General features: G+C 41.5%; 1 protein-coding gene across 2 annotated transcripts in view; it reads right to left on the bottom strand.

Annotated features, from left to right (window-relative positions):
* The window catches only part of Gng12 (G protein subunit gamma 12), a 121,083-nt gene that overhangs the window by 56,713 nt on the left and 40,789 nt on the right, over nucleotides 1-23,581 (bottom strand). Inside the window, exons 1-3 of one of the 2 annotated variants that reach the window (XM_048814039.1) lie at nucleotides 22,960-22,971; nucleotides 20,152-20,154; nucleotides 16,527-16,579 (exon numbers count right to left, since the gene is read on the bottom strand). The gene's annotated coding sequence lies outside the window, so the exon portion shown is untranslated. Of the gene's footprint in view, nucleotides 1-16,526; nucleotides 16,580-20,151; nucleotides 20,155-22,959; nucleotides 22,972-23,581 lie in introns of those variants that run through there. The other variant, XM_048814038.1, reaches the window with a different exon arrangement.

Here is a 23,581-nt window from a genome sequence, read left to right on the forward strand (position 1 = left end):
TGACATCAGCTCATGTAATCTTGCTAACAATGCACAAGATAACTTTAAAATGGTTAAGGAGGTCCAAAGATAAATGGAAAGGATTCCAACCCAGTTGTGGGATTCTTTTTTTTTTTTTAAATATATTTTTAGTTGACAATGAACCTTTTATATATTTATATGTGGTGCTGAGAATTGAATCCAGTGCCTCACACATGCTAGGCAAGCACTTTACCATTGAGCTACAACTCCAGTCCCCAGTTGTGGATTCTTAACAACTGTTTTGCCTCTGTTTGATTTAGTAATATGGTAGATTAAAAAACTTATATATTGGGGTCCTTAGGCTCTCAAAACAGAAATGGATAGCAGGCCTCAGTGAATAGCTCAAAGATGAGGTTCAGTCCCAGGAAACAAGGAGCACACTGCTCAACAACACTGCTTTGGGCATGACTCTGAATCTCCAGATACACAGAGAGACAAACATGCAAACATACAAACACACACCTGGATCCTGCAAAACCAACTGGTTTATTTATGATTCCAAATGAATAAAACACATCCCAGCAGTTCCACTGAATACATAAGAGATAGCAAACTCTCCAAATGGGGTAGTATGGACACCCCCTCATTCCATCCTTTCTATGTCACATCAGTTTCTGAGGCAGGAGTAAATCAGGTCAACTCCTACAGTGATTCTATAATCATTGAAGAGATCTATAAATTTATAGATTATAGAATTTATAATGTACAGCTTTTATAATCTATAGTTTTTATAAATGAGTCTACAATAGTATATAAATTCATAATTTATATATAAATTTATAATTTATGAAATTTATGATCTATAGATTACAGAATTAGTGATTCTATAATCACTGGGGGGGGGGGGTGGCACGGAGGAAGGATCTTAGGACAAGATACGCCCTTTAAGTGCATGTCCACGATGACCTACTTCCTCCCACAGGCTCCACTTCCTAAAGTCTCTGTTACCTTCCAATCTCCATTAAGCTATGAATACATAAATGGATTAATTCATTCATGAAGTCAGGACCTCATGATCTAGACACCTCCCAAGGTCCCACCTCTTGACACTGCTGGACTGGGACCAAGCCGTCAACACATGAGTCTCTGTGGATACGTAAAATCCAAACAATAACAGTGTATGTATGTGCAGACATACATACATATGTGGCTTCCTTCTGCTAGAATAGAGTGCATGGTGGTGAGACTAAGATCCTCTCAGGGCTTCTGTGAGATTTTTTTTTTTCCTCCTGTTTTTCAAGAAGTACATGCTATTAGAGAAAATGTATAAAATACATTAAAGTGGATGAAAAATAACAAAAATTGACATGTGGCTCTATTTTCTTCTAATCTTTTCTTTTTTTTTAAAAAAATATATTTTTTTTAGTTTTAGGTGGACACAATATCTTTATTTTACATTTATGGGGTGCTGAGGATCGAACCCAGTGCCTCGTGCATGTTAGGTGAGCACTCTACCACTAAGCCACAACCCCAGCCCTCTTCTAATCTTTTCTACATGAGTTTCTAAGGTAGTTAAAATGATGCTTGGCTATACAATTTTATTCTTTGCTCCTCTTCAGCAAAAACTTACCCCTATGGATGATAAATTCTTTATGCACATTGTGCTTTAAAACTTTTCTTTCTTTTTTTTTAAATTTTGAGATAGTCTTACTATGTCTCAGGCTGGTCTTGAACTTCTAGGCTCAAGTGATTCTCCTATCACAGCCTCCCAAGGGGCTAGGGTAACACAGCATCTGGCTTAGAATGTATTTTGACCTAATTTTCAATTTAGAGGAACTGCAAAAATAATACAAAGTAGTCTCTGATACCCTTCAGCCAGATTTGGATCCCTCCAATGTCAACATTTCACTGTGTTTACTTTAACACCACCTAATCCTTGGGGCACAGGCAAGGGAAAGAGACAGGCAGGCCAGGCACGGTGGCACATACCTGTAATCCCAGCAACCTGGGAGGCTGAGGCAGGAGGACTGCAACTTTGAAGTCAGCTTCAGCAACTTAGTGAGACCCTGACTTAAAATAAAAAATTAAAATAAAAAGGGCTGGGGATGTGGCTCAGTGGTAAAAGCACCCCTGGGTTCATTCCCCAGAAACAAACACACACACACACACACACACACACACACACACACATAGACTGACAGACATGATGTTGTTTTACTCCCAAATACTTTAGTGTACATTTCCTATGAATAAGGGGTTCTTTTATATAACCACACTACAATTAGTCTAATCAGGAAATTAACACTGATATAGTACTATTATCTAATCTAGAACCTTAAAAGATTTTGCCAATTGTCCAAATAAATGTCCTTTACAGTAAAAGAATATCCTAAATTATACATTCTGTTCAACTGTCATTTCTCTTTAGCCTTCTTTAACCTGGGGCACTCTGAATCTTTGTGTTTCAAAAATATTGATTTTTTTTTTTTTTTTTAAGAATAAGGGCTAGTTATTTGGTAGAATGCCCCTCAATCTGGGTTTGTTAATATGATTTTTCCTGATGAGTACAAGGTGCACTTTAGACAGGGGAATATGCATTAGTTTTAATTACTGTAATGAGGTTCCACTTTACATAGGCACTTTCTCATTGTAGAATCTTGGGTTGTTTTATAATTTTGCTATAATTCTAAATGAACTCCTTTTCATCTACCTATTAGCTTTTTAATAATAATTTCTATAATAATAATTTTCTTGCTTTAAAAAAATTTAAGGCTGTTGATATTTTATTAACAACTTTTTAATAAAGACAAATGAGCTGCTCCAACTGGGAGCATGGGAGCATGAGGTGGGGCCTTGGTGCCCTCTTCAGTTTCATCTTATAGCACTCTGTGCTCTGGTATGCATGAGTTCCGTATCTGTGGATTCAGCCAACCACAGATCAGAAATATTAAAAAAAAAAAAAGGTAACAAGTCCCATCATTATGTGCAACTATAATGCACCAATAAAAAGCGTAGAAAGAAAGAAAAAATATTCAGAAAAAAATCCCCTTTGTCTGTACTGAACTGTATTATTCTGGAAATGATACAGCCTAACAACTATGTACACAGTACTTGTATTGTATAAGATATTAAAAATAATTTAGAGTAGACTTGAAATACACAGAAGGATGCACATAGATTATGTGTATATCCAATGCCATTTTATATAAGAACTCGAGCATCTGTGGATTTTGGTATCTGCATACATTGGGGTTCTGGAATCAATATACAATGGGTATTGAGGGGCAACCATACTTACCATAAAATTCCATCAAAATGTCTGCAAAACATCCCAGAATAAAAATACTAACCCGATTCAGACCTGTCCTAGGTATCCATTTCCAAAGTCTGCCCTTTCTCTCCTTCCAGTCTATCCTAGTTAGCAGAGTCAAAACTTCAGCATGTGGCAATTTGCAAATAATAATGAAAGCTTGAAAATGCTCTGAAATTAAAGGGAATTTACATACCATTCTCAGCCTTGCAATTACCTGACATCAAGGGACCATTAATGAATCAGGCTGTCTCAACATTATGATAATGGCTACTTTCAACAGAAGAAAGGGGGGACAGGTAAGGTAATGAATGGCTCTACGTGTGTGTACTTGTGCGCATGTGCATGTGTATTCTTTTCTAAATAACAGAAGTGGCAGCTGTGGCCATAGGCAAGAAGATGGGTGTTCACAAAGAAAATCAACCACCCAGTGCTTTGGACTCTGGCCCAGCAGGGATTCCAGTTCCCTGGGGCACACAATCACCTCTGGACTTTATCAGAGTGAGTCCAGGGGCAAAGGAGAAGAGACTCCTAGGAACCTGTCTTGGGAGAAACACATTCCTTCTGCCCCAAGTAAAGCCTGTTAGGAAAATTGGTTCCAAACACTTGGGGCAAAAAACAAACATATGATACTGTGAAGGAAAAAAAAAAAGACCAAACCCTTTTTCTTTTGCAAGAGATAAAATTTTAATTTTGCATGAGATCCAAACTTTTAGTTTATATGAAGTGAATAAAATTAGATAAGAGACAAGAAACTAATAATTATTAGAAGCCTCTGTTAAATACTGAAAAAATAATTTGTAATAACCTATGAAATATGTGAAACATGATTTTTCTTTATAAGAAAAGTCAGTGGCCAATAAGCAATTAATCTGATTTATGAATAACATCACTCTCATAATGCCATGCTCGCAGATATTAAGTGCAACTTGGTGCTCTTGAGAGCACAGAAAGAAAACAAACCACTAAAATCACCACTAATATAACTGATTGCATCTTTCACTTACAGGATGAAGATCCTGAACATGAAGACAATAAACATATTCATCCAGGGATGGGAAATACAACTCGGTGAACAAAAGACAGTAGATGAGATTTTTATTATGAAGCCTCTATTTGTAGGGGACACAATAGATGCTAAATAATTGGGTCAAATCTAGCAAATAAAAGCAACTGAATAATTAACAAAGGTTTAATAAAAGTTGTCAGGATAAGATCATGGTTTAACAATGAAATATATGAGAAGGTTATTATATTTCAACTGTTATCTTTCTGATTTGATTTGCATTTTTCTTTACAAAATACACACAAAAAAATGTAGGACATAAAAGTCAAATGCCTATTAACTAGTTAACCTTACTATGACTGGAAGTTACTTCCTAGCAGTTGTTGGCTGCAAATGTTAAATGAACTGACACAAACAATTTAAACTAGCAAGGTCTATATCAGAAAATTTCAATGTGGGCAACACAGTTGAAGTTTATAATTTAGAACTGCTAACAGATTCAGGTTGTGGTTGAAAATTTCTCTTTGCTGGTTGGTTTTAAGCCTCTGCTACAATGTCAAGGAGGGAAAGGAAGCTCAAGACTAGTGAGGCTGTGCTACAACTAGCATTGGTGGTAGAGGCTTTGCAAAAACATCCACTGCAGGTTTAGTGGTTATGAGCCTTAAACTTGGGGGCATTTAAACCATTTTACTCTTTTCAGGTATAAAAGAGTAAGTTTAGAGTTACTGTTTCAAGGTGGAAGGCAAAAAAGAAAGAAAAGAGCTTATCACAGTCTGACAATCTTTTCCAGATGAGAGAGGAAGCCATTTAAAATAATTCCTCTAGTTTTCCTCCAGGGGGCGAAGTTGGCCAGCATTTCACTGAAAAATTCATTTTCACTCTTTGAAATTGCATAGTGCTGCAAAGATATTCCTATACAAGGGGCCTCTCCCTTGTTTTTTTAATTTCTTTTTAAGTTATAGATGGACACAATGACTTTATTTATTTTATGTGGTGCTGAGGATGGAATCCAGTGCCTCACCCATGCTAAGTGAGTGCCCTACCACTGAGCCACAACCTCAGCCCCTCCCATTCCTTCTTAATACAGTTCACTCTGACTGATCAGCAAAGCACTCCAGCTCTTTTGAGGTAAGCAACACATTAAGGGTTAAGAGTGAGGAGGACACTATCAGCACAGTTCTGTGGGCTAGCCAGCCTGTTCTCCTAAAACCCGAAGTCAGAGCTATGGTTTTGCCAAAGTTGATTCAGTTTCTAAGATTTTTTTTTTTTTTTAAGGAGAATTTTCCACTGGGTCTTTTTCAGCCTGCTGATGCCTCACCCGGGCTCCCTCCCTCCCTGACTCCTCTGTAAGGCCTCTCTCAGGGCAACCACAAAACTGCTGGAGGTCTGGGCTCTCCCGACTTCCCTTCCTGCAGGAATAGTGGGACCTTTCCACTCCATGGAGGTGTCTGGTGGCCAGGAAGGGGCTCAGATAGCAGTTTCACCCTGGGTCTCCTTTTCCCCTCACTTGAAGGGTTAGGAGTCCCCAGTGGAAACTCAGGTTGAGCCGCTGAACGGGCACACACAAGGCTAAAGCTGTTCTCAAGAGAAAAACACATGCTAGCTTCATTGACTAGGTGGCCACACAAGACAGCAGAGGAAAGGCCTGGAGGGTGTGCCAATCAACTCTCCCTCACCCAGGCACAGATCCAGTTTTTGTGGGTTCTGAGCTTATACAATTTTGAGAGTCCTCTTTATATCAAGAATACAAAATAGGAGTATCACATTAGCTACAGGGAATGGGAAGGAGCTGTTGCCACTGCAAGACCCTGAAAGCTCAGCTTCACAACTGCCATTAGCTCCTGGTAGGCTCTGATAGTTGAGGAATAAGTTGGCAAGGAGCTCCCACAAACCTTGTCCACAAAATAGCAAATATGGCTTCTCAAAGGCCTTGTGGCTCAGCGTCTGTCTCAGGGAGTGGGCTGAGGAGCTTGGGAATAAAGCTTGCAAGGCAGCCAGCAGCCCAACGTCTATTTCCTCCAGCCCCAAGAGCATGGCAGATGCTCATCAGACACTCACTGATCAGCCAACTGAAGCAGCCCTGCTGATTGCCACAGACCTGTCCTTCCCCTTAAGGCTGCACCATTCCTTTCTGCCTGACTAGCCATGTTTCACATTAAAAAAATACTAGTCCCAGGAAGGGGTGTGAGTCATATCCAATGTAAGTGCTCACCAGGATAATTCATTCACCCCAAGTGCCTAGGCCTGGGTAACACTACTACAAAAATCAGTGGAATAAATAATGATGTAGTTCTCGCTCAGACATTTGTACCTGGCACTGTGTGGGCACAAAGTCTGAAAGACACAGTGGGACTGGAGCTCCACACTCTTGGGACTGTTCCCTGCGTGGAGACAAATCCTGGAGAGGAATTACAGAAGGGAGCACCTGCATTGCCATGTGAAGGCATGCACCTCCTCGCTCAGCACCCCAGCTCTGCCGTGGCCTGGCTCTCCACACCTGCCAGGCCCAGCCTCTCTCTCCAGTTTGGGTTATCCTGTTACTTCAGGCCCTGCCTTCTTTCTCTTTTCCACCCATGGGAGGTGATGGCACCTTCTCAGACCTCTTTGGGCTGCACAAAGGTGCCACCTACACTGGTCTTTATTAAAACAGCAAAATAAACTAATGTGAGTTTAGAGCATTTAGCTCAATGTAGCCACAATCACACATTTTCACAATTCTTGTAAAAATAATAAATTTCTCCTAATCTGGAGGCAAAAATCTTAACAGTGTAATGAAGTGAGGCCTAAAAAAATGGGAAGTTATTTAATTTGGTTAATGTAGCTTATTTTCATATGTGAACAAAACAGTGAGAACAATTCTTATATGTGAGAATGTCTTCATGGAGTCACTTACCCCTAGGGAAAAATAGTTTTCTGCGAATTCTTACTGGTAAAATGGAGATACTTCTTTGATGGGAAATTGAGGGTCACCATTACTTGGGTGCTTACTGCATGCCACATTTACACTGCCCCCTTCAAACAGACGATTTCACTTAATTCTCTCAATAACACTATGTAGTACCATCCCCATTTAATGCAGAATTAAGGCTTTAAGAGGTAGGTGACCTGTCCAAGACCTGTAGGTATTCTGTGATAGATTTGGGGCTCCGCTGTTTGAGTCTGATTCTCAGGTCCTACCATGCTGCCTCTACCACCAAAACATCAAAAATAAAGAACTAATGAGCTTTATGAGGCAGGCAAATGCATATATTTTGATTTTCTCTCAAATTACTATTTGACTTAAAGAAAAAAAAAAAAAAAAACCTGTTGCTGGAGAACTGGGTTCTTTTTTAAATGTTTTAAGTATTCACCGGGCATGGTGGCGCATGACTATAATCCCAATGGCTTGGGAGGTGAGGCAGGAGGATCACGAATTCAAAGGCATCCTCAACAACTCAGCGAGATACTAAACAACTCAGTGAGACCTGTCTCTAAATAAAATACAAAAAAGGGCTGGGGATGTGGCTTAGTAGTTGAGTGCCCCCGAGTTCAGTCCCCAGTACCAAAAAATAAATTAAAAATTTTTTGAAAAATGATTTAAGAAGTTGTGAAAGGGCTGGGGATATAGCTCAGGTGGTAGAGTGCCTGGCTCGCATGCACAAGGTCCTGGGTTTAATCCCCAGCACCACACACACTAAAAGCGGGGGAGGAGGAGAAGAGAAAGAAATTATGAAAATAGTCAAATACAAATAACAATAGATACCATCTGTTGAACACATCCTGAATGACAGGCCACTGTGCTGAGTTCATTATGTGCAATATTTCCTTTAATACTGCTATCTTGTGAGGAAAATGGCCTTATCTCTGTTTCTGTTTAATAGATGAGGAATCCAGGCTCAGAGAGGCTGAGCCATCTGTTTAAAGTGTCTCAGTAGCTGAGGAAAGATCTTAACCCTAGTCTATCTGCCTACTTCCCTATTGTAAAATGAAGTAAACAGAAAACATATTTTAATTCACAGCCTGTTAGCTATTTGATATTTGCATACAGACCTTTGAGTGGCCAAATGGAAACTGCTCTGTTCTTAGGCCAAGAGAAGAAAGGTGAGTCATCCAAGGGGAGTTCAGTTGTGCTTTCTGAGCCCTCTGACTCCAACATCATCTAGGCACAAGGCCCATGTGATAGGTCTATGGGAAGGGAAATGAGGGAGGGGAGAGCTATATCCTGCCATCTTTCTAAACAGCCAGTACAAAACCATCATTCTCATCTATATATTTGCTCAGTCTTGCCAAGGGAATCAGTCCATGATGGAAAGCATTTTATACATTAATCTTAGATCATTGTCCCAGAGGGACTCCAACTTTAGCTGACCCAAGTGTCTTGCTAGCATGTATCATTTACTCATCTGCGTTCTGCCTTCATTATGGGTGGGGGACCTAAACACAGAGAGTGACCTAATTGTTTCAGGATCCAACATCACAGTGGCTCAACTTGCAAATGACAAAGGAGGACATGCTGTCAGAGGCTGAGTTCACAGTACTGCAGCCAGAGAAGGCAGAAAACTGATGACTCCAAAGAACATTTGAACATTAAAGGAAAGCTTCAAAAAAGGTGAAGGGTCTTTGGATTGAGGTGGGGCACATTCTGCAAAGCTTGAGGTTTTTGCAGAGTTCAGAAACTATTCACAGAGCCCTGATCCAAATGCCCCCATACAGCACAGCAAATCAGCCCTGAGATCAAGAAAAACTATGTCAGGGTCCTGAGCATGAGAAACGGTGACTGAGCACAGCTACCAAATACACACTAGCTTTCTGTGGAGGTCATATCAAGTACACTCTGGCATGCAGGTAGAGAAAACCTACCCAGAGACACAGATCAAAGGCTTCTCTATGGTCTCAGAGAACAGGGTATTTGAGTCTCACTTTGGAACCCTCCCACCTAGGCCCATATTCTCAGATGAGGAGCATGAGTTCAGAAACTATGCATGCACATGCGCACCCAAACACACAAACACACCCCTTCTGACTCCTCAAACTTTACTGGAAGTTAGTTTGGCTTGGAAGAAATGTCACCTTTCCAACAACTTCAAGCTATCTGAAAATCCAATGGATTTGGACTGGAAAGGGAGGAAGAGAGGGAGAGGGAGAGAAGAGAGGAGAAGGAGGGAGACTAAGCACCCCCATGCCTGGACAGGTTTCAAGCAAAGGATGAGGAACCATTCTCAGGCACTGGAGAGGAGTTTCTTGTACTGACTGGGTCAGGGGTTAAGAGTTAACAAATGTTAAAGTGGAAGTTTCCACTGCAGCATCAAGATGAGACTGATGGGAAATTCCAAAGAAAGGGCTCAGACCATTACATGGAAATTTCTAAGAAGTCAATCTCACTGGCTCTAGGACCCATAAGAAGGCTACAAACTGTCAGGACAGTGGAAAAAGAAGAGGATTCTGTGAGAAATGCTCAGATTCCTAGGACCCAGGTGGGTGAGGTAAAGAGCTTTGACCTTCCCTGTCAGGCCCAGAGGCAGGGGTCTGACCTGTCTCCCCCAGGTAGCTCCAGGGTGAAATGTGCGGGAGGCTACAAAGTCTGCATAAGACAGCAGAGGAGAAGGCTGTGTTCCCTCCCTTGCTGGGGGCTAAAGGAAGACAAACACCCTGCACACCTGGATGTAGCCCCAGGCTCCTCAGAACAGGTGCTACCTGGAGGCCTGGGCTTGAGAGTAAAAGGACACCAAAAGAGGGCCTCTTGGAAACCAGATGCTGAGGAAGGAGAAGAGGCAATTCCCTGTTCTAGGAGGCCCAGAGAGAAAGGTCCAGCAGCAGGTGGTCCTGGAGAAAGCCAGAGTGAAAGCCAGGGGAGAAAGAGGTCCAGGTTCAGAGGGATGAGGGGCAGGCGTGACAGCGCAGTCAGGAAGGACCTGCACTGTCTCTCTCCCCCACCACCTGAAGTCTGGTCCTGGATGGAAAGCAGCCTTCCCTCAGAATGAATACTGTTTATAGACTAGAGCACATCAGAGATTTCCAAAACAACACACGTGCAGGTGTACTCATGGCAGGGGGTAGGGAGGAGTGACTTTAAGTGGCCTCAGGACTTTTCACTACCTAAAAGTAGCCTGGAAATGGGGAAAACACACCTGACTGAATAAAGCTGGAAGGAATAGAGGCAGACAAGAATCAAACTGGGGCTTAATTATGGCCCCATGAGCATGTCTTACAGTGTACTAGTTAGAGTTTACCTTGCTAAGCCTTGACTGTGTGCCAGGTATCAGGCTGAGGACTGCACAGAGAGCACCTCATTCAGCATCCTTAACAATGCCATATGACAGGTATTATGGTCCCTTTGACAGACATAGAAACTGTGGTTCAGAGAGGTTAGGCAACTTGCCCAGAGTCACACAGGTAGATAAGCAGAGGGATCAGAACATGTACTCAACCTTATCTGACATCTAATCCTGAATTCTAGTGTTCTTCTGGACAAGCCGAATCCCGTAGAATGTCTGTGACTGAATAAAGCCAAGGAATTGAGTCCTGCTCATTCTTTTCCTCAGAAAAATGAGCTAGAAAACCAAAGAGCAGAGTTTGAGACCCACTGATCCTAGCGGTCTCCTCTAACACTGAGCTTCTATGATTCTATCACCTATGGGTGGGAAGGTGGGGAAAGGGGACCCTTAATAGTAGGCAGGGGTGAGAAGAAAAGAGTTAAGTATCCTGTATTCCCAGAGAAGCAGCTGGAAGGAGCTGGTTCCACCAGAGGGTAGTATAAAGGACCAGGTTCTCAGGATTAGAGCCCTATATATAAATAAGTAGTTCAGATAATGCACATAGGATGCTTGGCAGAGTCTGGCATTAGGTAAATTGTAACTGCGACTGTGAAAAGTTTACATATAAGTCTGAACACCTCAACATATAATTTAATGTAACGTGCTCAGACACTGACATCACCGTGTCTGTTCCATCAGTCGCTGTGTTTATCGTGGACACTAAACTTCACTAGTGGAGCCAAGACCTGAGACGAACGCCTAAGACCAAGCCAGCCAAATCTAAAACAGCCAGAGAAAGTAGAGCAATAGCTCTTCAGCAGCAGGGCAGCTGAGTCCAAGGAAGAAATGATGAAAAGAAAGCCTGATTCCTTTCTGAAGTCAAAACGGCAAGCACATACATGCATAATTTTATAAATAATTATAGAAGGTTTGAAATACACCAAAACCTAATCACTGTCTCCAGGTTAAGAATGACCGCTCTAGATCCTCAGGCCACAGCCTGAGATCCTCAGGCCGAGCTGCCTACCAGACCCTGCAGTGGGGCGGGCCGTCACTCATCCTGGACACATGCTCACAGCTGATATCAAACTTGAAACAGTCTTTCAATGCCACCAAGGCTGAACCTAATTTTCAACTTTTCAGGTTTAATGGATTCCAAATTAACAATTTCTGGTACATGGAAATTTTATCTGTTTGGCATTCTTTTTCTTTCCTTCTAGTAACAAAATCCCTCCTTTTTTTTTTTTTTCACAGGGAAACCCCTCTATGTGATGCTGGTGGGATCTGCCCTCTCATGGGACACAGGAACATGCCTGAATCAAAGAGATACTGGCCACACTGATTCAGACAGGCAACCATCAATCAAGATGACTCCTTGGTATTATTGTTATGACTATGGCAAAGAGTTGCTTTTCACTGGGGTTTAAAGCTGTGAGAATAGTGGCTGCTGCTGACAGGTACCTCTGCCACTGTGATGAGGGACAGCAAGTATGAGAACACAGCTGATGAAGTTAAACAGAAGAGCAGGGGAGAACAGAATGGCCCGATTATATCTCTTGAGCCACTGAATAGTTGTGCCTAAAGCCAGGGCAGCATGAACACACCAGTCACCTAAGTCAAAAAACAAGCTTAAGCTGGAGTTTATTGATTGCAACCAAAATAATTCAAACTAATAAACCTGATCTAAAGGAAAATAAAGTCCCGAAGGAAATTCCCCTTCATAGATAGTCCTTTTAGAATTCTGGACTTCTCTCTGAAAATAAACCTGACTTAATTAAAATTCCGTCTTCCTATGACATTACTGCAAAAAGTCCAGGCTAACCACATACCACCCTCTGCACCAACGGTTCATCTTAACAGTGCTGCCTCCAAGCAGATGCCACCTTCTGCAATGTTTATGAAAGTCAGTCCTAGAGAAGAGACCTTGCAGTGGGCAATGGTAACACAGTTTATAGCTGGTTACCCTCAAAACACACTTGCCCTCAAGAGGTACTGAACACGTCAGTGTAAGAAATGGCCTAGAGTTGTGGGGTCCAAAACAAGGATATATGTGGTGCAAAGGAAGAAGGTTGTACAGGTCAAAACACACAGAGGCAGTGTCAACTCTGCATGGAGAAGCCATTCTGCAAATGGCAGCATAAGCTAGAAGAATCGGGAGTTGCGAGAAACAGAATGCCCAGAGTATTGTCAGGAAGGTTGTCTATTATTCTTTTGGAATAAGGATAGTAAGTGAAATGTCAACCCAGGTGCCAAACCTGGACCACAGCCAAGTGCCAAGACTTGGCATCAAGTGTGATGACAATCTGTGATGTCCATCAGAAGCAGGACAGAGAAAGCAGGGATATGAATATATATATACTTGTTATTCCAGTTGAAATTATTAAGTTTTGTCCTGGGGTAAAGCAAGGCCAGTGGAGAAACATACAGCTGGCCTGGAAGTTTCTCCTGCACTATACTTGGGTGTCACATCAATCGCCTCCACTGAGGGCAGGACTAATTATTCTCCCTACTGTAGGGACTCTGTGTTACCCTTTGCACTATCATGTTTATGAGCACTCTGTAGAATCTCCTGGAGTCTTAAATCACAATTAACCTTGCTTCTTGTGAGTAATGAGTGTGCTTTTTCTTTCCTCCTAGCCACTATAAATTGCTAATTGTGTGAGTTCTCCTTTTGGTACTGACTGTGCAGAAGACCAGGGACAAGACTGGGACTTGCTACCAAATGAAGAGGCTCCCATCACATACTGGGACCTAATTTTATTTCTGACTTTATCCTACTTGTTTTTCCCCATACATTTCCTTCCTTATTTATTTTTCTGAATCCCATTATGTTATATGACTATTTAAAAGACACCTGAAAAATCTTTGGCAGAGGACAGGCACACAGTCTAGATCAATGGCAATCAAAATGTAAAACACACGGAGTCACAAACACGAGTGGAGGACAATTTCACAAACGCTATTATGGAGGTCATTAGAGGGAAGCTCCAACTGAGCAGTCTGAGGGTGGTGGGCCAGGTATATCCCTCAGCCAAACTGCCACGTCAGCAAACATCCTAGTCCTCCCCTCTTCTTCCCACTCTCTTGCTTACTGCCTGCATGCTCCACCCTTCCTTGGGTAGCTGGGCTCTCTCAGGTCCATCCCCAGGCACCCATACCTACCCTCTCTTAATATTCTGGGTTGCCCTCCCTTTCTTAAGTCCTCCACCAAATCAAAGGTCTCACACCTCTATAGGACCTTGTACTTGCCTGTAAGTTGTCAATGACCGATACAAAAAAAAGCCCTTCCTTTCTCAGGAACTAGTACATTTTAACAAGGAATTTTGAAGAGTTAAAAAAACACTGGAATAATTCACTAATGGTGAATACACTGTAAAAATGGTATAGATGCAAGTGAACGGGGCAATTTGCCTGTATATCTCAAGTAATCTATGTAAAGCTGTTAGCACGGTACCTGGCATACTGTCAATGCTCAGTACACAGAAGAATAATTATTACTACTGCTGCTATGACTATTAATCCCACCATCCCCTCCATTACCACTCAACCACTCTGCCTATTCCTACACTTCCAGCATGCATGTAACTGTCTTTTTCATAACACTGGCTAGAGATCCACAATCAATTAATGCTATGTTAATTACATTTTATGGTTTATAAAGCATTTTATAAATGTTGTTCTTTTTGATCTTCCTAGTAATCATCAAGCTAAATATTATTCCCATTTTGTAGCTGGGGAAACTGTAGCTCAGGGAGGTTGATTTGTAAGGTCCCAGAACCAGGCTCAAAGCCAGGTTTTACATAAATTTCTTGTTCTCCTCATAACAAGTTGCCAACGCACAGTATCACATCAGAATTATGTGAGGGCTTTAAGATTCCTGGGGTCCACTTAACGAATGTGGATGACCCAGTGGAAGGACTATGAGTCTATATTTCAACAGGTGCCTCATGTGATTCTGATGAGCTGCTGGTCCATGGTGCTTCTGGCTGACTGTGTACCTGCTGGAGTCTCAGTACTGTGCAAGGTACCACGAGGAAGATACACGTGACCTTCTCGAAGAACTAACAAAGCAACTGAGGAAGTACGACTAGCCAAGGTAAAAGAAGAGTGAATCACTGATGATACAGCTCAGTTCTGAAAGAGGTCAGAGTGAAGGAGATCACAGTTGTCAGGAGTAAGGCCACGTTACAGAGGAGAGAAGATTCTACAGGGCCTCACAAAATGGGAAGGATTTCTAAGTGGAGAAAGAATAATCAAAATGAGATGCCCTCAAGAGAAATGATGAACAGATTAGTCTGGCAAGAATAAAGGGACCGGTAGGAGGTGAGCAAGAGAACTGAGAAGCCAGAGAGAGGAGCCCAGGTTGGTGTGATGAATGGCAAGGAGAAAGGCAGGGATGGCTTCTGAGCACAGGAACATCCTAAAATATAAACTGAAGGACAACTGGTGTGGCAGTACTATGCAGAATGAAGGGAGGCCTGAAGGGTAAACACCTGGACTGGGAGGATCACCTAGGAACCTACTAGGTGTGCCAGATGGCAAACGGTAAGATGGGTTATAGGGTACTGACCACCAGAATGGGGAGAAGGGATGGGCTGGGAGACAGGAGTCTAACCTGAGACCTCTCTCTGTCTATGGGCTTCTAAATTTTACAAAGCTGTTTTCATATGACACAGAAACATGATGGCAGGTGGCAAAAGTGACTACAGTTTTCTTCTCCTCCCTGCAACCAGGCTCCTTGCATTGTGATTCTGCAGCAACTCTCATCAAAAGGAGAGCCTATAGCTACAGCTATTGAATCCACGCTAAACACAGAGCTTGCTTCAGCAAACAGAAAGCCTCAGAAGCACTGCGGTGCCTGTTCTGAACCTCAGCCTCAAGATATATGTGCCTGTCTCTCAACACCCTGCCCAATCACCAACATGAGCAAACTAAGAGTATCGTGAAGGGCGATGAGGCAGGTGGTTTAGCCATTTTTATCACTTCAGCTGGGTTTCAATGTGAATCCCAGAAACAAAGGCTGGCTGACCTGGACCTGACACAAGAGTTGCTAGCCGAAATCAGACAAATCACAACTGAGTCCATCCCAAATCAATAACCAGCCACAGAATTAGGAGATACATAAATGACTGCTATTTTGAGTAAGTAAATTTTGGGATGGTTTGTTACGCAACAAAAACTAACTCATACACACCATAGTAGTACAGCTGTATTATCAGGAACTGATGCCCCAAGAAGCCCAAAAAAACTTCTCCACTTAAAAAGCACATTAATAGCTGGGCATGTTGGTGCATGCCTGTAATCACAGTGGCTCAGGAGGCTGAGGCAGGAGGATTGCAAGTTCAAAGTCAGCCTCAGCAAAAGTGAGGCGGCTAAGCAACCCAGTAAGACCCTGTCTCTAAATAAAATACAAAATGAGGTTGGGGATGTGAATCAGGGGTCAAGTATCTTGAGTTCAATCCCTGGTATCCCTCCCCGCCATTACTTTCCTAGCTCTAAAGGATGTTTTCTACCACTGTCAAACTTTTAACACAACAATCACATTTAGGTGAGATGACAGATGATTAAAAAAAAAAAAAAAAAAGCAACAGGAGTACAGCCCTAATATCTATCTTGGAGCTTGTGAGCCAATTTTCATTACAACACACTGCAAGGAACTGTCTGAATTCCTTGGCTAAAGAAACACTTTATTGTTTTGGATACTGCTTGAAATAAGCAGACCATCAACAGACGCCTGGAAATAGTTTCATTACCAAAAGAAAAAAAAAAAGTCTTTATTTTAATGGTATTTGGCATACTCATGAATCTCTTTCCTGCCCATGTTCTTAGCAAAAGAACATGGGTTGCTGTTTAAGGCAAGAAAACATTGTAAATCATTTGGGAAAGAAAAAAACGTGCAAATAAATAGACATCTAGTCATAGTACTGGTTGGGATCCTTCTAACTTAGAAGTGTGAATGTCATTTCAAAAATAATGTCATATGGTCATTTTGTTTTAATAATGAAAGAGAACTTACCAGTAAGAACTTGTGTCGTCCAACGTTTTCAGGTTTTTAACGGTAGGACGAATCTGAAATAGAATTAAACAAAACATTCCATAAGTCAGTCACACTTGGAAAGAGTGAGCTTTCAATCCCAAGTGACTGCCATGATTTTGAGTATTTATTCTTTTAGTTAAAGATTAACAAAGCTTTTTCTGGCTCCAAATGGAATAGGGAGTGTTTTTTCGCCTACGTATTTCAACTTCCTGAACAGAGAGCATTCTCTCATCTACTTCAGGGAGTGCTGGAAGTCTGAGGCCGTATAACTATAAATGGTAGTGTTTTCATCCAAACCCCTCCAAGTCAGTGAAATCCTTACTGCTGCTCTTGCCTTGGTCCCTCAGCTGCCTTCGGCTAAGACCAAGACATGGCTACCTCTGTGGAACCAACCAACCAACTACTGGTCCACACCAGGCTTTCCAATGGTAGCCACTGATCATGTAAAAACACACAAGGTTGTGTCTTATTGGTTACAGTGAGCTTCAGGTAGTGCTGCTCAACAGAAATAATAATGCCAGCCACATATACAATACAAAATGTTCCAGCTGTCACATTAAATAAAAGAAACAGGTGAAATTAATTTTAATAACATATTTAACACAGCTTAATTTATCCAGAATATTATCATTTCAACATATAATCAGTATAAAAATTGAGATATTTTACATCTTTTTTTTCAATAAATTTTACTGTGTATATTTCAGGTTTAGAACGTTTCATGTGATATAGATAGTAAGATGGATAGTATTGTGAAGATGACTGACATATCTATTATCTCACATACTTTTTTTTGTGACAAGAGTAGCAAAAAAATCTTACTTAATAAAAGTCCCCAATACAATGGGATTTTGTCACCTGCAGTCCTCATGTTCTACATTACATCTCTAGACTTGCTCTTCCTGCATATCTGCTACCTTATGCATATCTGCTACCTTATGCATATCTGTTACATCTCCCCACATCCTCCCCTGCCTCTGTTTTGCATACCAAATCTTTAAGAACCAGTCCATCTCCACTGAGGCTGGCCACTCAGGCTAGTAGCTCCACACTAGACAGCATAGGTTTAGGGAATATGTTCTTGGCCTTCAGGTACTAGGCAAGGCTCCAAAGCAAGTCCCGCACACATGGAGATTTTATTCACCTGTTTTCCTTCTCCTAGTAATCCATCATTACCCCATTTTATGGTGTCATTTTAATAAAAGTCATAAAGCAGTGACAGCAAATACTTATACAGCACTCCTACATGCCAGGGCCTGTTCTTGTTCCTGTTACCTCAGTTAATCCTCACAAAAACTTATGAAGTACATCATCATTCCCATTTTGTGCTAGGATACTGAGGCACACAGAGATTAAGTCCCTTACCCGAGGTTATAAGGTGGTGACAGAGTCTGCCTCTAGAGCATACTCATAGCCACTATGCACTCAATTAAATTTGAACAGCTCAAAATAAGATCATTACTTTCGGTTTTAATTATAACCATCAACTGATCCAAAGTCTGCTCTCATGATAACACGGTTAGATAATAGCATTGACAGTAGATGGAATAGGTATTGGCTGTGCTGGCAAATTAAATTAAAAACCAACCTGGAGTGGGAGCATGAAAACCACAGGTAGGCCTGGGGTCAGAAAGATTGTGATAGACGAGGGGGCCTGTTTGGATGACTAGGGTAGAAGGAGGGAGCGTAAGGTATGCTCTCTAGAAATACTTGTCTTTGTGGCCTGTCAGAGGGAAGGGCCTATACCTTTCATTAGACTCTCCAAGGGGTCTGAAAAATAGCAACCCTTGCATCAGTCTCAGCAGTTCAGACAGAAGAATCAAGTAGACAAGAATTAAGAAAACATATCCTGTGTGCTGGGCGCTGTGTCCCATGCTTATAGTTTCAGTGACTCAGAAGATTGAAACAGCAGGATTCCAAGTTCAAGGCCAGCCTGGGCAACTCAGAGAGATCTGTTTCAAAATAAAAAGGGCTGGGGTGTAGCTCAGTGTGTCCCTGGGTTCAATTCTCAGTACATAAAACAAAAAAAGCAAATATATCCTCTTTCACCTTATTAATCCACAGGCCTCCCTCAACCCCCAAAATCAAACTCAGTGAGCAAACTCAGATCCACACATGCACTCCATGCCTAAATCATACCGGCTGCAGAATCACAGGCCATGAGCTCAGCATGCTACAGAGTATTTCCACCCAGCTCATACAGTGAGCAATGAACCCGATGAAAACCCCTCCATGGCCTCCTCTGGGTTTATAGTCCAATCCAAGCTCCTCAACCTGTCTAAAAAAGTTCCCATGACCTCGTGCCTGCCCCACACTGAAGCGCTCCTCACGGGCATCTTAGCCACCTAGAATTATTAACAGGGTTCTAAATGCCCCCCACCCTCCACCCTCCTCTGTATCTTTGAGGATTCTGTTCTTTCTGTCAAATGTCCTTTCCCTATAGCATCAGCTTACCTTCATGCTTTGGTTCAAAAGTTACCACCCCTGGGAAGCCTTGTGAACTACCCAGCTGGCCTAGGGACAACTTTGTGGTAACAGATGCAAGCAGTATTCATTCAGTTCAGTTGACAGTTATGTGGTACTAGTGCTGATAACAATAAAAGCTGGTCTTTATGGAGCTATGTCTAAGCTTTACAAACTCCTTTAATCCTTTTAGAAATCCTATGAAGTAGATTTTATTGCTCCATTTAGCAGGTGAGCAAACTGAGTTACAAAAGTTAATTCAGTAGCCTACAGTCATAGGCTTGTAAGTGGCAGGGCCAGATCATGAGCCCAGACAGTTTGGTTCAGAGCCTATACTCTTCATAGTTATTTTTCTTTTTTTTTTTTTTTTTTACTCTTCATAGTTATATTGTACTTGCCATCACCTAGGTTCCACAGCATCTATACTAATCGCCCTCATGCTTCCTGTTATTTCAAGTAATTCTTATGTTTCAGTTTTTCATGTACTGGTTTCTGGGCACTTGTTTATAGAATCCCTGATGGTTGAGAATCATTCTTTTAACTCATCTTTGTCTCTCCAAGACCTAGCACAATGTTTAGTGTATAGTAGATGCTCAATAAAGGTGCACACAGGGAAACACTGGAACAGCACTGGAAGGATGGGAGACAGGGCTGCAAGCTGGGCTGAATAATTACATACCAGGATAAAGAGCCTCTGAATGTGAACTTTAACAAACAAGTTTTATTTTAACCTCATCTTTTAAATGCAGCCATTGCCAAGGAGATAATCACCCAGTAACGAAGGGAAAAGAAGTAACCCAAAGCTTGTCAGACTTGATCATGTCTTCACTGAGTTCATCAGCTCATTCTACTTTGCATGGGGATCTTAAGTAACAGCATGCCAATGGTTCTGGCTGGTCAGAGTGGAAGAATGCCAGAAAAGACACATGTTGAAAAATCTCCTTTGGCTGCCTGGACATGGCTTGGACATCTCTGCCCTAGCATTCTATGGTATGTTTCTTTCCATTACTTTCTAAATTCCTCTTAGATGACTATGAAAAGTGACCTTGTAGGAGGACACTCTTCTCTTTCTCTAAATAGTGGAAAAGACAAAAGTTTCAAGATCTGGGACAGATACAGACCTCGAGAGAGAGAAGAGCACCTTCTAGCTCACATCAGAGATTGTATACCAAAGCTGTGGCCAAGTCCACCTCTCACAGATACATGAAATCAGTCATAACATTCACCATTCCATGGCCTCCAGAATATAAGATACCCATACATCCAGACTATAAGATATCCATGCGCTAGTTTCTTGCATACATGGATATCAGCATCATCTTGTCATTAACAATCAAATTCTAAATCTATAGTTTGACTCTAGCCAGCTCATCTCCTTCCCTGATGGTAATAAATAATATTAATTTGCTATTATTGAGAGCTTTACTGAATGCAAATAACGTGCTGTGCACAGTGTAGATGTTGGAGATACAACAGTGAATAAGGTTAAAAAATTGGTTTTCTTTTTGCTCAAGCAACTGGGTCAATGATGACTTCACTTGCTCAAGGAGAGAAACAGGTTGAGTGAGGAAGAAAATCTAGAACTCTGATTTGACCTGGTTAACTCTGAGACATCCAAGGGGAGATGACCAGGAAGCACTAAGAAGTCTAGAACTGTATTGTCCAATAGAGACTAGTACATATGGTTATTTAAATTTAAATTGAGTACAATTAAAAACTCACTTCCTCATTTACATGAGCCACATTTCAAGTGGTCAAGTAGCCACCGAAGAGGCTTCTGTGTGGAGTGACATAGGTTTTTTCCATCATTGTAAAAAGTTCTACTAACCAGGGCTTATCTGTAACATACATGACAACTTTTTGGATTCCTTTATTACTACAAAGTTTACTGAACTATAAAATTGGAGCCCTGGAAGATCTTAGTTTACATGGCAATTGGATTCTGATTTGCCTGAATATATTTGTTTCAAATCTAACTTAAATTCTCAAGGACAATAGACACTGTGGGCAGAAGTGGCATGAACACTGGATCTACAGGCCTTGCTTCTAGCTTGTCTTCTCTACCAGGACAAGTAATTTAATTTATGTGTGCTTCCATTTCCCCACCAACAAAGTCAAGAGTGACCCTGAATGGACTCTGTGGAGATGGATGCTGGAGAATGTTTCCAACTCTGGAGATACCTCCACTGTCAGGTCTATTTGTTTTCACACGTAAATTCTGATATAATGTTATTTCAAATGGCAAAACAGATGTAAAAGGGGTTTTGATGCACATAAAGAACCCTACTGTAGTAATAAACGATATATGCTCCACCAAGGTGAGGTCTAGCTGGAAAAAAAAAGAAAGAAAAAAAAAGCCAACCTTATACTTAAGTCTATCAGAGAAATCTATTATTAGCTGTTGGCAAGTATAATGACTTTATAAAGCAATGCCATATGTATCAAAGAGACAAAAATTAAGTCCTGAGCTCCAAAGCTAAAAGACAGCAGGAAGCAAAATGCTGACATTTTGCCCTGTTGTGCAAAGGCTCTGTCCCAGGGACGGCACACCCGAGAGAGGGGGAACTGGCCTACTTTCACCAAGTGGAAACCACCCCATAGCTCCTGGCTGGAAGAGCTGGTCTGGGCTGTTCCTCAGGACTCTACTACCTGGTCAGGATTCTTAAAGCACAGACTAAAATTCTGTTCTTAATTGAGGAGCTGGCAGTGTATGTTCTCAACTAATGTGTAGATGAGTTGAAGAGTAGGGAGAGAATTCTGATAATGCCAAATTCAGTGTGAAATCTTAAAAACACACACACACACATATATTTCCATTTTTTTACACTTTAAGAGACTATATTAAAAGTCAAGAGTAAACAGTATATTATTACACTCAACTTATCTTTTCCCCCATGTTTCTACTCAAAGGGCAGTAGCACTTTTAAAGTATGGCAAGCTTCTTTGGAATTTACTCGTATTCCCACCATGTTAGTGCTGATATCTATTTTTGCCTATTACTTTTGATAGGCATATGTGTTTTTATATGACTCTGTCTGCAGATTATATGTCACTATAGAATTTTGTTATTTCTGTGTATGTGGTGCTGTTATTTCTGTGTATGTGGTGCTGGAGATTGAATCCTGGTCCTTGTATTTGCTAGGCAAGCATTCCACCATAGAGCTACATTTTTAGCCCTTTTATTTTACTTTATGACAATGGTTCATTAGGTTATAGAGGCTGATCTCCAATTTGTTATCCTCTTGTCTCAGCCTCCCAAGTAGTTGGTATTACAGGTTATGGAGCCTGGTTAGAAATAATTTTATTCCATGTATATACAAATATACATAACATTGATGCCCCACCTACATAATACACTCTTAGGTCCTACACTTTCCCACTGATGTTTATGTAACCCTTATCTGTTGAGCTGGCCATTTCAAGTATTTTCATAAAGTTCCCATTGCCTTACAGGACAAACTAAGACCTAACTACTCTGGATGGTGGTCCCTGAATGGAGAGGGCTGAGTCTTTTGAGAAAAATCTAGTGTGTTTTGTATCTCAAGAAGAACTGGATGAACAGTGACCAACAGCCACAAGGCAAGATTACAAGGCAAGACCAAAGCAAACTGTAGAAGAAGGAGGTTTGTGGCTTGTTGGTTCTTCCACCACCCTGCTCCATTATCTACTATGTGCCTGGTAGAGTAGATGGTGCTGGGGGACACACGGAGAACAATATAATGCCCCTCTTCCTCAAGAAGACTACAATAAGTCATACAGATAACTAAAAAAGCAATTACAACTCTAGAGGCATATAATCTAACAGCGGTAAGCACAAGCAGTGTGAGAATACAGAGAAGAACACCTCACCTATATCTGGGATGATCATGGAAGGCTTCCATGAGGAAGCAATATCAACACTAAAATGTGAACAGGATTAACAGAGAAGAAGAAAAGAGTCTCTATGTACCCTGAGGGCTGCAAGGAGCATAGAATGTGGGGGAAAAGTTCCAGATGGGAGACAGGCCTTACCATAGGAAGTTAACAGTCAGGCAAAGCCTAAGCAGGTAACTTTATAGTGAGAACCACGGGACCAATGGGAAGAATCCAGAATTGACAAGAGGGAAGAGTCAGAGTCTCTTTAGGTAAGAGGCCTCCCGAGGGCAAGAAAACATGCTGCTTCACAGTTATAACCTCAATGAAGACAATGCTGGTCCCAAGTCCACGGAAAAACCAATAAGCTACCCAACCCAGCAGATGGGAACAGTGAGCGCACCTCATCACAAATGCAGGAGGAGAGGGAGTTATCTCCATTTATAGGTAAGTTCCTCATTTGAGAAGACAGTACATTGATATTCCTTTCTGCTAAATGAACCTGATTCTGAACTGGGAACCAATTCATCTTAGCTTGCCTGGGATTTTTCCAGTTTTAGCACTGAAAGTCCCCCATCCCAGGAATCCCCTCCAGTGTCATATCAGCCAAAATGGCTGGTTATCTGAGTTTGTAAAGTGCAAGAAGTGGGCAATAAGATGTGTGATCTAGGTATTTGTGTAGGAACTGGGGTGTTAAGTGTGACCCCCGCAATGCTCAA

Source organism: Marmota marmota, unplaced genomic scaffold (genome assembly GCF_001458135.2).
Source record: "Marmota marmota marmota unplaced genomic scaffold, marMar, whole genome shotgun sequence".
Lineage (NCBI taxonomy): Eukaryota > Metazoa > Chordata > Mammalia > Rodentia > Sciuridae > Marmota > Marmota marmota.